Here is a 17,304-nt window from a genome sequence, read left to right as displayed (position 1 = left end):
CCCCTTGACAAGTCGTACAGCAAATCTGTCATGAAAAATTTGGCAGTGATATGAAGATATCTCTTGTTCTGATGCCCACAGAAATTAATATCGAGGGAGGTGATGTACCATTGTGTTGAAACCACATCCTCTAGTGGAAAACAAGAGGAATAAAACTGTTCACAACTGTCCTGAATGAATTCTCAGGTGGAAAGGGGGTATGGGTTACTCAGAGAAAGCAGGCTCTATCTACAGATGCTAATATGTGTGCTACCTGCTCAAAAGTATGTAATGTGGAATTGGCCACTAAATATCATGAGAGGTGAACCCTCCAGTAAAAAGAGATAAGGGCTTTATTGTGTTGCCAGCAGGGAAGCAGTGACACAAAAATGATACTGCCAGGAGAGCATAGTTGAGATGGTGTAAGAAGAACGCTGACAGCTCGCAATGCCAGCTTTCAACTGTGAATTGATAATGGCTGCAGGCAAAAAAAGTAGCCACATACTGAGCAGTGACAACACTGAGCCATTAAGGCATTGTCATAGAGGTGTTTTAAAAATCACATTATGTAATTGGTTGAGGTAGCCACACAAATCTGCCATGCCCTGTCCACTGCAACTGTCAGGGATCAGCTTATACCAACTCAGCTATAGTCATTGGATGTCACATTGCCATCTCACGAAATCAGCTGATGCAGCTAGCACAATGAATGTGCATAGTGAGTGAAAAATAATGGGGTACAATGGTTGGGTAGCTCATAAGCCACACATTTCTGTAGTCAACACTAATTTACACTTGAGGAGATCTAAAGAGCGATGGTGCTACATAGTGGGTGACTGGAAATGAGTGATTTGGAGTGATGAATCATGCCGTACCCTCTGGCAGTCCGGTAGAAGAGTTTGGTTTTGACGAATACCTGGTACCATGTGTAGCTCCAAGTAAGGAAGTAGTATTAATGTAGTGATGCTGAGAAGCAACAGAAGAACTAGAGTGGAGTTCAAACAATTCTTGCTTGCCAGGATGCCCTCAAGTCTTCTTGTGGCAATGTGTGGTTTGTATGTGGTTTCACAGACAGGACTATTGTGTGTGGGGAAGCTGCAGACAAACCAGAGGTGATCATAAAACAGTTCTTTATTTATTCAGCTTAGAATGTCTTCAGAGTGCCTCCTCTTCCCTTACACAGCCTGGCATTCTCACATAGTGTGAGGGTTTTCAGAATGAGATTTTCACTCTGCAGTGGAGTGTGCGCTGATATGAAACTTCCTGGCGGATTAAAACTGTGTTCCGAACCAAGACTCGAACTCAGCACACAGTCCACTGCAGAGTGAAAAACTCATTCTGGAAACATTCCCCAGGCTGTGGCTAAGCCATGTCTCCGCAATATCCTTTCTTCCAGGAGTGCTAGTTCTGCAAGGTTCACAGGAGAGCTTCTGTGAAGTCTGGAAGGTAGGAGACAAGGTACTGGGAGATGTAAAGCTGTGAGGGCAGAGAGTGAGTCATGCGAGGGTAGCTCAGATAGTAGAGCCCTTGCCCGTGAAAGGCAAAGATCCCGAGTTTGAGTCTCGGTCTGGCACACAGTTTTTATCAGCCAGGAAGTTTCAGTATGAGGATTGTTTGATATTTGTGGAAAAAAAAGCACGAAACAAAATCTTTGTTTCATAGGAAAATCATCTTACTTATTAGTATAATCTCTTTTGAGCGATGTAAACTTGATCTAGCAATCATCAAGCTTTTTCATCCCATTGATAAAATAAATTGTCAAACTCTGCAAATACTCGTTGACTGCAACTATCACTCCCTCATTTGATGACAATTTCTTCCCAGCAAGCCAAACTTTCAAGTAAGGAAACAGAAATAAGGAAGTTGAGTGTAAGTGTGGTGAATAGGGTGGGTGTAGAACCAATTCAAACCCTCGTTCATGCACTTCGCCATTGTTATCACTGCTGTGTCAGATAGTGCATTATCCTGATGGAAGAGCACTTTTTTGCTTCCCAACCTTGATCTTTTTTTCAGACAACGCAGGTTTCAAACGATCCAACAATGAACCATAATAGAGTCCACTTACGCTTCTGCCTTTTTCCAAATAATCTATAAGGATTATTCCTTGTAAAATGCAAAAAATAGTGTCCATCACCTTACCAAGTGACACAGTGGTCTCTGTATGTAAATGGAAGGGATCACTGCTACGTCCAAAAGAACAGATGTGACGTGTTCATATAATTCATACAATGCCTTCTTCAGTGCATTTTCACTAGCCTTTTGTTTTGACTGCCATTCTGACTCTGGTGTGTAATGATTGGTCCAGGTTTCATTAACAGTCACAAATCAGTGCAAAAGGTCTTTTGGATTGTGATTAAACATTGCCAGACATTGTGTTGAAATTTTGTGCTGGATATGCTTCCATCTGCCTGTGAACAATAGCGGCACCTATCTCACACACAGTTTCTTCATAGCCAGTTCTCCGTGCAGGATATTGTGCAGTCACCCAGTTGAGATGCCTTCAATCTGAGCAAACTCACGAATTTTTATTCAGTCGATTTGCTTTACTGTATCATGGATTTTGTCAGTGGTTTCCTCAGTGGTGTCCTCAGTTGGATGGCCAGAGCGTGTCTCATCTTTGGTGCTTTTCCAACCACGTACAAATACATTAACCCAAAAGTAAACAGTCATTAGTGATGGTGCAGAGTCCATGTGACTTCATCCATTACTGTTTCGATTTGTGTGACAGTCCAACCCTTCAAATGCTAATGTTTGATAACAGCACAAAACTCTATTTTCTCCATTTTAATCACAGTCGACACAGTGACCAATTGAGACAGCTGTTAGCAATGAATTGTATACTGTACATTTTTTAAATTCTTTATATGGTCCTTGGAATGAAAAAAGTTACTAACCATGAATGCACAACATAAATGTTCCATTCTTTCATGGAAATTTACCAGAATCATAGCACCACTCTCCTATTCCATCATTGTAGCAGCAGGCACGAAAGGCACAGGATGTGGTGGTCACGCACTGCTCAGGAGGCAGTGTACTGATCAGCATGCTGGGCTCAATTGGCAGTGGCAACCACAACACGTGGCTCTGCTGTAGCATGACACAGCTTGCGGTATCGAGGGTGTTGTGGTAGGTCACAGTGTGGTAGGTGACAGTGCTGCCCAGAATTGAGCTCTGAACCATTGTCTGGAGAGTAGTAGTGGGCAGGTGGACTCCTACGATGGTTAACAGTCCCTTACAGTTGGTTTCAGAGTGCTGGCTGCCAGGACATGCTCACTTAGGCAGAGGACCGTGGTTCACAGCACGGCAGTGTCAGTGGTGGCTTCGTTGCTGCTTTGGTAGCTCTCATAGCGATAACGACACGCAGCTGGCAACCTAACACAGTCTCACCATACCAGTCACTATATACTCAGCAGGACCAGTGTGTAAATGCAGCTGCTTGGCCCAGATCATGTGGAAGGGTAGCCTTTGTGTGCCACTGCAGGAAAGTCAGGAACAGGATAAGTGACCAGCATCTGTCTGTTTGAGGTGACAGTGTGTCAAACTGTAGAAGCTTCCTGACATCCCAGATCACTGACCTGCAGAAAGAGGCTCAAACAGAATTGGATGCACTATGAAGTGTGCTTCTGTCAGCAAGACATTGATCATAGCTATAACACTCCAAATACAGCAGTGGCATTCGCTGTGACCTAGACCTTTACATTATGATATGGGGGTATTTTCTGTAGTTAGGTTGTTTTTGCGGCATTATAATTAAGAAAACTCCATATGTGGAAGGATTTGGACACATTTTACAGCATTGTGTACTTTATACAGTAGAGGAGCAGTTCAGAGATAATGATTGTTTATATCAGCATGACATCACCCTATCATAAAGCAGTTTGCATGAGGCAGTAGTTGGCGGACATTCGCATTCCTCAAATAGGCTGACCTTCCCACAGTCCTGACCTGAACCCATGTGGAGTACCTTAGGCTGAATTAGAATATTGGCTTTGCCCAGAATCCAACACTGAACATCACTACCTTCTCTGGTTTTGGCTCTTGAGGAAGAGTGACCTGCCATTTCCCCACAGACATTACACCTCATTGAAAGTGTACCTTGATCACTGAAAGGCACAGAGTGGACACCTACCACATTAATTTGTACCAGTAGGTGTTTTGATACTTAGATCTCATAGCATATATTCATCTCAGGTAATTGGGTATTGTCCTGTTATTTTATTATTATGCCCTCAACACCAATGTGGCAAGCATTTGTTTATCATACACCACCAATTTAGAAACATGTCTCACACATATTCCTCATTCAGAACCTCTTACTCAGCTTGAAACTTTCATTTCTGACAATTAGTTCTATACATCAAAATAGTTTTGCTTTCTCTGGTGCTGTACAACTTTGACTCTAATGATTTGTTGCATGTAGATGTGCCTCAGTTTTTGATTTGTATTTTAAAAAAGTAAACCTGGGGCTTGATAAGTTTCCCTTGTGCCAGATTGATGTTACAGGTCCATGGGCCGATTCCGCAAGTGCTGCTGCTGCATCTCGCTTAGAAATGCCACACTCTTCATCGCTGTGCTGACCTCGGTACGTATTGCAACTAAAATCAGCGTCTAATTAAAATTGTACCGTGCTTATAATGTCTAATCTCCAATAATCCCATTCCGATAAAATGTAGAGTCACATCCAATGAAATGAGTTTTGACATGCACTCCAGACTCAATGTTGGCAATACTGTGTCAGTTTGGGCACATGTCAACTAAATCTGTAGTGCGTGTACTAAAATCTTTTATGAAGTAAGTGTGCTTAATTCGCAGGGAAAGTTAAAGAGTAACTGAAGTATAATCATGCTAACCTGTTCACATACCTTGAACACAGCAGGTAGGTCACCACACCTGTATTGAACTAAGACGGCAGAATAACAACCCTTGGTCTACTACACCAGCCAGCCTACATGTAGTTCTCAGTGGTTTTCCACTGTCATTTAGGTCAATGCTGGGATGGACCTGAATCTTTCTCAGAAAATGTAACAACCAAACAGTTATAATAGGATATGTGGCACACAATTTCCCTCCCCTGGTTTAAAAACTACTGTAGTGACAAGAAGGTTATCCAGCAACAAATTAAAAATAATTTATCTCTGCCGTATCATGAAAACAGTAGCCCCACAGTATGGGATAAATGATAGGAAAGAGTGAGACGATAAAAGACATACATATGCATACACCCAAGTGGAAATGCTAATATCATGTACTTAGCCCAATTTTAGTCCAAGTATTACAGTAAAAAAAGATATTAATTGGAATGATCTAAAGTAGTACAGCATACAGTATTCTATCAAAAGTATCCAGACATCTACTGGTGGACAGAAATATGTGATTGACACAACCTTCGCCTTTGACAGATTGAACGCTGCTGGGGACACTTTCAGAGAGGTTTCAAATGCCTGTGGATGAATGACAGCCCATTCCTCCTCAAGAGCCCAAAACAAGGATGGTAGTGGTTACGTTCAAGTCAGAACTCTGGGCAAGCCAGTCTATTTCAGGAACATTATTGACCACAAACCATGCCTCACAGAAGCTGCTGATACAAACCATCATGGACAAACTGTTCATGTACTCTATGAAGTATACACTGCTGTACATACGTTCATATCCTGCATTTAGTGTGTTCTTAAGCACAATAAGGGTACCACACTCTTCCTACAAAAAAATCCCCATACCAAAACACCATCTCTCCATACTCCACTGTTGGCACTACAGATGATGTCAGGCATTCTCCATACCTAAACCCATCCTTCGTATTACCAAAGGATTGTTGTTGTGGTCTTCAGTGCAAAGACTGGTCTGATGTAGCTCTCCGTGCTACCCTATCCTGTGCAAGCATCGTCATCTCTGAATAACTACTACAACCTACAGCCTTCTGAACCTGCTTACTGTATTCATGTCTTGGCCTCCTTCTACAATTTTTACCCCCCACATTTCCTTCCAGTACTAAATTGGTGATCCCTTGATGTTTCAGACTGTGTCCCACCAACCAATCCCTTCTTTTAGTCAGTCTGTGCCACAAATTACTTGTCTCCCCAATTGTGTTCTGTTCCTCCTCATTGGTTACTTGATCTACCCATCTCATCTTCAACATTCTTCTCTAGCACCACATTGCAAAATCTTCTATTATCATCTAAACTGTTCATCACGCACGTTTCACTTCCATATGTGGCTACACTCCAGAAAATACATTCAGAAAAGACTTCCTAACACTTACATCTATACTCAGTGTTAAAAAATTTCTCTTCTTTAGAAATGCTTTTCTTGACATTGCCTGTCTGCAGTTTATATCCTCTCTACTTTGGCTGCCATTGGTTATTTTGTTGCCCAAATAATGAAACTCATCCACTACTTTAAGGTCCTCATATCTTAATCTAATTCCCTCAGCAACACTTGATTTAATTTGACTTAATTCCATTATCCTTGTTTTGCTTTTGTTGATGTTCATTTTATATCCTCCTTCAAGACACTGACCATTCCATTCAACTGTTGTTCAGTCCTTTGTTGTCTGTGACAATCAAAATGTCATCAGCAAACCCCAAAGTTTTTATTTCTTCTCCCTGGACTTAAATACCTGTTCCAAATTCTTCTATGGTTCCCTTTACTGCTTTCCAAAGGGTATAGAACTACTGGGCAGAGGGTGACTGGAAACAAGTGATTTGGAGTGGTGGATCCTGCCAAAGGGTACAGCATGATTCATCACTCCAAATCACTCATTTCCAGACACCCACTGCCCAGAGGTGTTGCTCTTTACTCCATGTAAGTGTCGCTTACCATAGATCACAGAAATGTGTGGCTTATGAGGAGGGGTTCAACCATTGTAACTCACATTTTTTAATTCCCTATTGTAATACCACAACCCTTTGGAACCCTACCAGTCTCATCCCCACTCTCCCAAAGAGAGCACATGTGTGATATCAGTATGCTGCTTTGATTTTATCTTTTTTGGTTTTCTGGATTTGAATACACTGAAGATTTTCTTTTGCAGCAAATTAATATTTTGCATTAATTTATGCTATTGTTTTGACATTGTTTATGTTGGGCCTCACCAATATGCAGAATGAAGGAAACATGTTGGGTTAAAAGCTGATTTACCATCACAATTTGTACATTATACAAACTTCAGGCACATAGTAGGAATAAAATTGTTATTGTAATTATGGAGTAATTAACAATTGAAGTTCTGGTATTTCTAGTCATCAAAAGACAGCTATTTTTATGTTTTCAAACTAAAAATCAAATTGTATCCATAATAGAAATGTGACATGTTAATTTTTCAGTCAGAATTAAGCATACTAACATTTTAACTGGTGTTAGTTAATGGAATTGTAATTACAACTATACAGAAATGTAAAGTTTTACTCTTGCAAAATTTAATTAATTGAATCTCAGACTTTCATTCAATAAAACTAATCCCTCTGTTCACCTGAAAATGATAGGATGATTATCCTTTAAGTAAGTAAAATGATATATGCAAATTATTGAAATATATTGTTGTAATGATAAAACATGTAATTTATAGTCTTAATAGAATAGGAAACAGATTGTTCCTGTTGTTGTAGGAAATTATTCACTTTTATTTCATGTAAATTTCTATATAATTTGGCAAGATTTATGTAAAAGTTTTAATTGCTAAACCTAAAAATTTAATATGTAACAATGTCAGTAATTATTTAAAATCACATAAATATAGGTGATTTATACACCACCATCTCTCAGTTGGAGTTCAGTTTGACATCAGTCATGAGACAGTGTTAAGTCAATTTTACATGTCGTCTGCCACCGAACACCTAGTGAACACGTATTCCTCGAGCTTATTTCTACCATCGCACGATTCCTGAGTCGCGGTGCAGTAACATCAAGATGAACCTATGGCAGCATTAAGAATCAGCGCCTCAGATTACACAAGATACGTATTATTTATTTGGTGGAGGATATCTGTAATATGATGTGGTATTCTGTTGTGTTAAGCAACAATACACATCCCAGACTACACCACAACAAAAAATCATTTTTCGTTATGTTACATTACACTACACCTAGTCATTGCGCTAACTGGACAGCTCATAGTGCTTTGGCACTCGAGCGATTCCTTCCAAGCCGGCCGAAGTGGCCGTGCGGTTAAAGGCGCTGCAGTCTGGAACCGCAAGACCGCTACGGTCGCAGGTTCGAATCCTGCCTCGGGCATGGATGTTTGTGATGTCCTTAGGTTAGTTAGGTTTAACTAGTTCTAAGTTCTAGGGGACTAATGACCTCAGCAGTTGAGTCCCATAGTGCTCAGAGCCATTTGAACCATTTGATTCCTTCCACTGATTTGATGTGATTTTGTTCAACCACCCTCTCCAACCCTCAGTGGTTCCTGTAAATTAGTATATGAGGTCTGTCTGTAATAGTTTAACTGTGATTGTTCCTTCATGTTTCCACTTCAGAATCACATCACCAACAGGTGACTCAGGTAGTTTTAGAAGGGTTGAAATATTGTGGACAGATTTGTTACTAAAGTGATGTCCAATGACTAGTCTACATTCACAGCAATGAGCTCTTCAGACAACCAGTTCTACTGACAATGCAACGCTATCTGGTGGGTCCTCCTCTCGTGATACCTAGTGGACAGTCTCTCATTACATAAGGGGGTCTATACTTTTTATAAGGTAGTGTATAAGAATCCCTCTACAATCATAGTAGCAAACAAGAATGATCCACCCTCTCCACAACACTTTAAAACCTCCAGCACCAAATTTGTGAAAGTTTTCCTCCATTTGTTTATCAGCTACAATAGGGGCCACGTCCCCACTTAAGTTTGCTGCTGCCCTCTCCAAGATGTGAACTGCACTCGGATAAAAGGTAGTGTGCAATGATTCGTACATCACATGTATCACAGATTGGAGACATTTCATGACAGGGTTAATGAATAGTGTTGTGTTCAGAAATGGGTTAGGGTGACTTCAGTCCATCAGAGCAACAAGTATGAGTACACCACAGCCAGGTGGCTTGGTTCACCAACAGAAGTTTACTATCAATTACTGTTAACCAACCATGCTCACACAGATCCACAGCTCTAATCTCTCAACAGCAAGATGACAACGTGCAAGGGAATGGTACATTGTGCCACATTTTGTTCCATGCAGGCCTTCTTGGCTGCATGGTCTGTTTCGTAATTCTGCTAGGTCCCCACATATCCTGGTAACCCAGCACAGCCACAGTACTACCCCTGTTGTTGAAGAAGCTGCAGTTTATCCCGTGTTGTTTGTATAATCCTCTCTCCTGGATACATTTGCTACAATGCTTGAGGACACTAAGCAAAGCTTTTTACTTTGATGATGCATCACCTGATCTAGTGCCTTCAGAATCAAATGCAGTTCTGCACTAATTTTATTGTACTGACTGTGAAGACAGTTCATGAAGTCACGGTCAGGGAAAGTGACTGAACAGCCTAGGAAACCCCCTTGCTTTGAGCCATCAGTGTACTCAGTAATATCATCATGAAGCCCACCTAAAAGTTATAAAATTAGGACCTAAGCAATAAATCTGAAGTTCATTCATTCTTAAAATTTGTTAAATCTAAAATAATTATAATTCTGCATTTCTTAAAAAGTCAAAAATGAAATCTACGTCACCTTACTGTAAAACTTTGAAGTGAAATACACCTATCTCTAAAACAGTCCTTTTTGTGGATTCCAGACCTCTATGACATCCAATAAAATAACAGACATTAAAGTCTTCAGCAAGTTTGTATTTATGTGTTTGTCATTAACACAACCCACTCACCTATTTTTGACCCAACATAAATAAAGCTGGTTTCATTAATATTCGTACGGCTTAATCATCATTGTTGCAGTGACTATGTTTGCTGTGTTGCAGGACCAATTAGAAAGATTAGCCAGTCATTCACTGTTGCCCAGGAGATTCCTGAATAAGAACATTCTTCATGGAGGCTCCTTTCTTGTCCCCTCCAAATAAACCCAGAAAGTATATAATCATTTAAAAAATGGTGAAAACTATTAATTTGTGTCTTCTGTTTATAAGACTAAAACATGTACAGTGAAATAGCCATGCCAAGGACTAAAATTAATCACCACCAAGAGACATCACACTAACACTGTGTAACACAACCTAGCCATTATAACGGCCTCAAAGAATTGACAAGTTTCAAACAATGGAAAATTCAGGATGTTGTTACAGTTGACAAGTTTCTTCATATGTCATAGACAGCAGAAGTGAATCATTGATAATACAGTCTTGTAGAGTTACAAAATTGCAATGATGTTGGCTGTTGCATTTCACCTGCTGTTCCAAATAGTCTCAGATGTTTTCTATGGAATTAATATTGGGTGATTTAGCAGGGTGCCTCAGTATTCATCAAACCAGAAATGTCTGCACACAGCCCTATAAACATGGCTGTTGTCATCTTCGAAGATGGAAGTGCCTGCAGCATGCTCGCTATGAAGATGTAAAAGCTAGGGCAACACTTGGTAACCAACAATTTTGAAGTAAACATGCTGGTTCATGTTCATGGTAACTCAACTCACATGACTGTCATGGAAGTTGGCCCAATGAGAGCAGCAGTACCACAGATCACTAAACCACAGTCTAACAGCCACCATCTAATTCTGACACATTATGGAACATGTTTCTTCTCCTTGCACAAGTCATGACACCATATTCTCACAAACAAACAACATTCAAGTCAGATTTCTTAATAAGAAAACTACACATTAAACTCTCCTTGTACACAGAATGTAGTAGGTGTTTGTTGGAATGGTGCTTCCAATTCCTTTATTTGAACATAAACACTAGTTCCAAGATTGGTACAGGTTGAGAGTTTGCAGTCAACACAAACTTCCAGTTGCAAGCAGCTTTGCAAAGAATGAACACTGAGAAATTCTACAAGTTCAAAAATAAAGCCCAAGTCAGTCATACTGTTGTGAGAAATCCAGCCAGAGTCAACAAACAATCATAGCCCAAGCTTGGAGAATGGATCATCAACAAGCAGCTAGTGTATAAGGTGTAAGCATGTAGATTGAACACAACAGTCACTTTTTGCCAGCCTTATCCTGTTTTGGAGACCATGGAATCTTACCATGTGACATGACATGGTCGAAAAGGGCACGTCTCCAACCTACTTCACTTTGCTTGCTGCCTGCTGCATGTATGCATTCCCTCTAGTTGTGGCTCTATGTAAATAGTCTCACTGCCTGAGTTTCTGGCTATAGCCCCATTACTCCTACCTATTTTTTTATGGATACTCTTAAATAGTAATTGTGCACATATCTGAACATGTAGTACTTTGATCATTTGTAGCATGCTACCTTCATGGTGTTTGTATTTTATTAACTAGCTGTGTATATGGAACTTCCTGGCAGATTAAAACTATGTGCAGGGCTGAGACTCAAACTCAGGACCTTTGCCCTTCTTGTGCAAGTGCTCTATCAACTAAGCTGCCCAAGCACAACTCAACCCATTCTCACAGCTTTACCTCCGCCAGTACATCATCATTTGTCTTCCAAACTTCCTGTCTTCCTTTCTTCCAGGAGCGCTAGTCTTGCAAGTTTCACAGGAGAACTTCTGTGAAGTTTGGAAGGTAGGAGACAAGGTATTGGTGGAAATAAAGCTGTAAGGATGGACTGGGAGTCATGTATGTGTAGCTCAATTGATAGAGCAGTTGTCCACAAAAGGCAAAGGTCCTGAGTTTTGATATGTCTGACACAGTTTTAATCTGCTGGAGGTTTAATATTAGCACACACTCCACTGCAGAGTGAAAATTTCATTCTGCAAATTATATGTTAAAGTTTCAGCCCCAAAATGGATCCCTGTGGTTCCGTAGTGTGTACGTTAACACGGTTGTCGGCTCTCGAATGTACGGTTACTCTGTTTGTTTACTGCTGCCACAAAGAATGATTACAGAGTAGACACGACATCGATATAGAAAGCGCATTTGCAGGTGTGCAGCGTGGCCGACCTGACGGGGCGAGCCGTGGAGCTGCTGTCGCTGGACCCCACGTGCTCCACTGCCGTCTGGGAGATTGCAGCCCTGAGAAGACTCGGCATCGGGCTGGATAGCGCAGTCGACGAGGGCTGCCTGACTGGGGCCAGCGCACGTGGTGGAGGTAACAGCGGTGGCGGGCTTCGTGTTCACGGTGAAAGCAGCAGTGGCATTGAAGTTGACATCCGGGAGAAAGGTGGGGACATCACCCAGGACGGAAGTGGTGCTGTGGCCGGTGGCTACCGGGGGCGTGAGTACTGTAAGGGAACCTTCATTCCATTCTAGTCTGTCACTACATTTATAAACAATACAACACCCTCAACATGAAGACTGAAAATCAAAAACAAATTATCTATCAAATTATCTACCAAATATTGCCCCAATCACATTTTCATACACTGGTGCCCAAAACTTAAAACCAAAAGTAGCTTTCACATTGTGTCACTGTCGAGAAACATAGCTCAGTAAAACGTAAGGGCCATAAGAATTGTCACACACCAATAGGTGGCTTGCAGAGTATGATGTAGATGTAACTGAAAGAATTACTCAATGATATGAACAGAAATGATAATTTTACTCAGAGACAATAATTACACTGAAGTCACCTTAATTCATTTTGGTCCATGGACATTACAAAAGGAGGAATATACAGGATGTCCAGAAAAGGAGTCCCTGATTTCAAAATTAAATATCTCGAAAACAAAGATCGATAGAGGAATGCAGTAAACGGTATGTTTATTGTGAAAGCTGTAAGAAGTTTATACAGCAGTTTGAAATAATAGTTACAAAAGCTGCTAACAGATGGCACTGTACGCTGTACAGCTCATATCAGTATACATAAGTGAAATAATCGTATGAAAACAATCTTTGCAAACAATCACATCACATGTCGCAGAACATGCATTGCCACCGGACGTGATCACACATCTTATTAAAAACCATGTCCTGTCTTTTGTAACCTCCAGGGGAAAATCATGAATTGCAGTGACTTCAATGTAATTATTGCCTTTGAATAAAAGTGTCATTTCTGTTCATATCACTGTGTATTTCTTTGAGTTTCCTTCTGTACTATGTTGCAGTAGTCCCTTGTGTGTTTGGTCCAAGTTCCATTGAGCTATGTTACTTATCAGTGACACATCATGCGCAACTTATTTTCATCCTCAGGTTGTGCACACCACTGTATTAAATCTGAGCACTGTTTAGCAAAGGTTATTTCCAATTAGGGTAAGTCAATTATTATCCGCAAAGTAGTTATAAAATTTTATTGTAATCAAATATGAAACATAAGAACATCATTTTTCGATATAGTCTCCTTGCGTTTCAACACACTTGGTCCATCATTGTACAAGCTTCCTGATGCCCTCATAAAAGAAGGTTCTCGGTTGAACTGCAAACCAGGAAAGCACAAAAAACAGATCACTGAATGTTGCTCTTCTTTGGTGCAAATAGACAGTGGAGCAGCAATGATTAACAGCAAGGCAGTGGTAACGAAACTAACATAGCAGCTTGAAAACTGCAAAGATACAACAACAAATAAACAAAGCATGCATCATCAACATAAAATGAGAGTACTACAAAAATAAACAAAAATATAACTAAATTTCAGATAATAATTGGCTTGCCCTCGTATTTAGTGAATTCACATTTGCAGAGTGGCATGTTATAATTATACTTCACCCATCTTGGAACTTGGTGCAACAGTAAATGCGCAAATAAAATCATTTCCATTTCACTTGACTTCAAGCATTATTGTAATAAACGCATCAAAGCACTGAAAAGTCTATAATACATGCTACACAAAATAAACAATGATTCCATCAGCACAATTTGAGCCAAAACTGAGAATAATAATGCATAGCTGAGTCTGTGATAACAATTATCCATAACTGTGACTATGATAATAATAAGCCCAAAATTGAGACATAACTAAAACTATAGCTAAACCAAAAACAAAAATGTACCATGCAGTTACAGCCACCACTCAATTTATAATCATTTAACAATTAATAAATCTCTTACTTTGTTAAATTTTATTCTTAAAATCACAATTATTTTACTTAAATAATTTTTTTAAGATTGTGTGCCGTTATTTATTCTGGATTCCTCTTTATATTTGTTGACATCAAATTCTTTTGCCAAATCTGTCTATCTAGTACAAATATGTGACCATTTTCATACAATTCACAAACGATTCCACATTTATTTAAATTTATCCTTATCTAAAATTTCTTTAAATGCTATCATCTATTGAATAATTATGCATCACATAGAATAATTCGAGCTCTGTTTTATATCAGTTGCCTTATTTTCATATGACAAATAATGGTTTTACATAACATATAACAACAAAGAACACATCAGCTGCTTGTTATTGTTATGTATATTCTATAAGTTATGCTAATTTTTATATATAAATTCAGGACAGAACAAAATACTAGAATTATTAACCAAAAGTGTTAAATTGTCTACTCAGGAACTGTACGTTATTGCCAGTACTATGAAATGACAATTTATAAATTGGAAATATGAGTGTATCAGGTACTTTATGGAAAGTGTAGAATGAATAATGTACTAATAATAATTTAAGATGGTTATGTTTCATGACTCTTTCACAAAAGTAACTTTTTAGTGAAAACTGACCACTCATTGTGGGTGTATGTCACATACTATTGCTTGTAAATCAGCAATCTCAACAATGTGGTGAATGTGTCAGTGACTTCAATGATTAATGTGTTGAATTTAGGGTTCTAAAATGCTGAGAGTGTGCTGCAGGCTGCAGATCCACAGAAAGAAGGGAGTGTGGCATAATCTACTAACACTGGAAATTAACCTACTCTTGCTGAGCTCACTCCTATTATAGCAATGAATTTTGTGCTTCCGAACCTTCTTAATAATTATCTACTTGTTTTCTTACCACAGTTAAAAAATTCATATGAAGCACAGGTATCTTTTCTTACATTGCTCTCCCATGAAAGAGATGAAATATTTGTAAACAAAAAGGTACTGGTACTGTTTTTTACATGTTACTATACATGCACAAAGAAGCAGCTAACAGTGTGCATACATGATAATATAAATTGATACATGTTTATGTAAATTGTTTCATTGGTGAAGAAGTCAGTTCTATTTAATAAGAAACTGGCACTTACAAAGAAAACAAGATATAAAGTACATAGTATAAAGAAAAATGTTATTTGGTGTGTTTGTAAGCATATATATTTTCTTGATAACATGAATCTAGATGTTTTAAAGTGTTCAGACAACATGTTTCCTATTCTTCCACTTCTCAGGAGTGTAGAGAATTTACCTTATGACCTTTTTCAAGAACATCCATTATGAATTTCAGTTTGGTCATTAATAATCTCTATCTTTGCTTGTTCGATTAATATGTTTCAATGTTTTCATAAAACGAATGGTCTCTCAGTATCCTCACTTTCACTGTTCAGCTGTCAAACTTCACAGCAGACAGCTCTCACAACCCTTTGGTGATAAGCATGTAAATAAAAGTGACAATTCGTGACATGTAAGACTGAGTACAGCAATAAAACTCCAAGGTTGCAGCTGTAGACTTACTTACCACAATAGTCAATAGAGACAAAAACACTGTTCATGTAAAAGGGGCCTAGTCTTTGGCAGCTAATGTTCCTGATGCATGTTTTGTGGAGCGGTGCTCAACTCTGAGGTAACAGGTTTCAGTCCTGGCTGTGGAGAAAATATGAATTAAAAGGACCTACAAAATTGAACATCAGGCACAAATGGGACAATGGAATGGTTCCATTCAAAAGTAATCATGACATGTGTTGAGATATTTTTCCCACTGGGAGATGAGGTGATCAATTCCTGTTTTTTAGAATGCAGTCCGCCACTGTCAGATCCACAACTGCACCAACCCTTGCACTTCCTCATCCAACAAACCAATGTCCACACGTCTTCCTTCAGGTTGCCAAAGATGTGAAAATCACATGATGAAAGAGCTGGGCTGTACAAATGATGTGGCAGTGCTTCCCAACCAAATTGCTGAAGTGTGCTCTTCATCTGACTGACAGTGTGGGGGCGGGTTTAAACGAATTATGCAGTAGGCTGATTCCATCTGACAGCATTCCTGGGTATTTTGACATTAAGGTATGTTGCAGTATCTGCAAAGTGTCTTCATAGTGGTGCACATTGACTGTGGTTCCACACTTGAGGAACTTGAGGAGCAGAGGGCCCTTGCGGTTGAAGAAGGACGTCATCATAATCTGATCAGAGCTTATGTGAACAGTTTAGGATTTGTTTTGTGAGGAAGATGAGGGATATTTTCACTGTTTGCTTTCCTCTTTGCCCTTGGGCTATTGGAGTGCTGTTGGTCTGAATCATCATGTTGCATGATAATGCCTACACCCACACTGCTAACTGGACAAAGGCTATGCTTCAGTGATTTGATTGGGAAACACAGCAACTTCATCCATACAGCCTGGATCTTTCATTGTCTAATTTTTACATCTTTGGTGACCTGAAGAAAGACATATGTGGACATAAGTTTCTCAGATGATGAAGTGCAAGAGTGGGTGTGGTTGTGGATCCATCAGCAGTTGCAGCATTGTATAAAACAGGAATTGATCATCTTGCTCCCCAGTGGGATAAATGTCATAACACATGAGGTGATTATTTTTGATGGAAACATTCCATGGTCCCACTGTGGCATATGTTTGGTTTTCATCTGAATGCCCCTCATAAGAAAATACATTTATATTATTAATACGTGTATGGATACCACTTTTTTGATTTATGATCTGAAATCACATCATATAATTACATTCAGTGCATCTGATTAGTGAAGTTGCACAGTGTTGAGATGTTGAATGCTGGTTAAAATCCCAGTCCAGCCATCCAAATTTAAGTTTTCATTAATTTCCCTAAACAGATTATGGTACATTCTGGAATACTTCCTCCACAGCCAGGATTCAGACCTGCTACCTCCAAGTTAGCACTATTCCAGCAAGCTTCTTTTGAAACCCAAGTTTTAACCCCACTCATTCAATTTCCAAGACTTTATCTTCTACAGGAATGAAATTTTAAGTTACACATTCAACAAAAAGTTTTCATTTTCTAAAGAACTATCTAGTTTGAATCATGAATAATTTTTGTACTGATATACGAACAAATTTGGGTTTACTTCCTATGATCACACTCAAGGTAAAAGTTTTAAATTATCTATCATGTATCTTTAATGCACCCTCCACTGCACAGTCAACAACTATCCAGACAATAGTAAAGCTCATCCCATTCTTTTGTGAGCATGTCTGCAGTTACTGCATTCA

This window comes from Schistocerca nitens, chromosome 10 (assembly GCF_023898315.1).
Source record: "Schistocerca nitens isolate TAMUIC-IGC-003100 chromosome 10, iqSchNite1.1, whole genome shotgun sequence".
Classification (NCBI taxonomy): domain Eukaryota; kingdom Metazoa; phylum Arthropoda; class Insecta; order Orthoptera; family Acrididae; genus Schistocerca; species Schistocerca nitens.
This window is presented reverse-complemented; position numbering follows the sequence as displayed.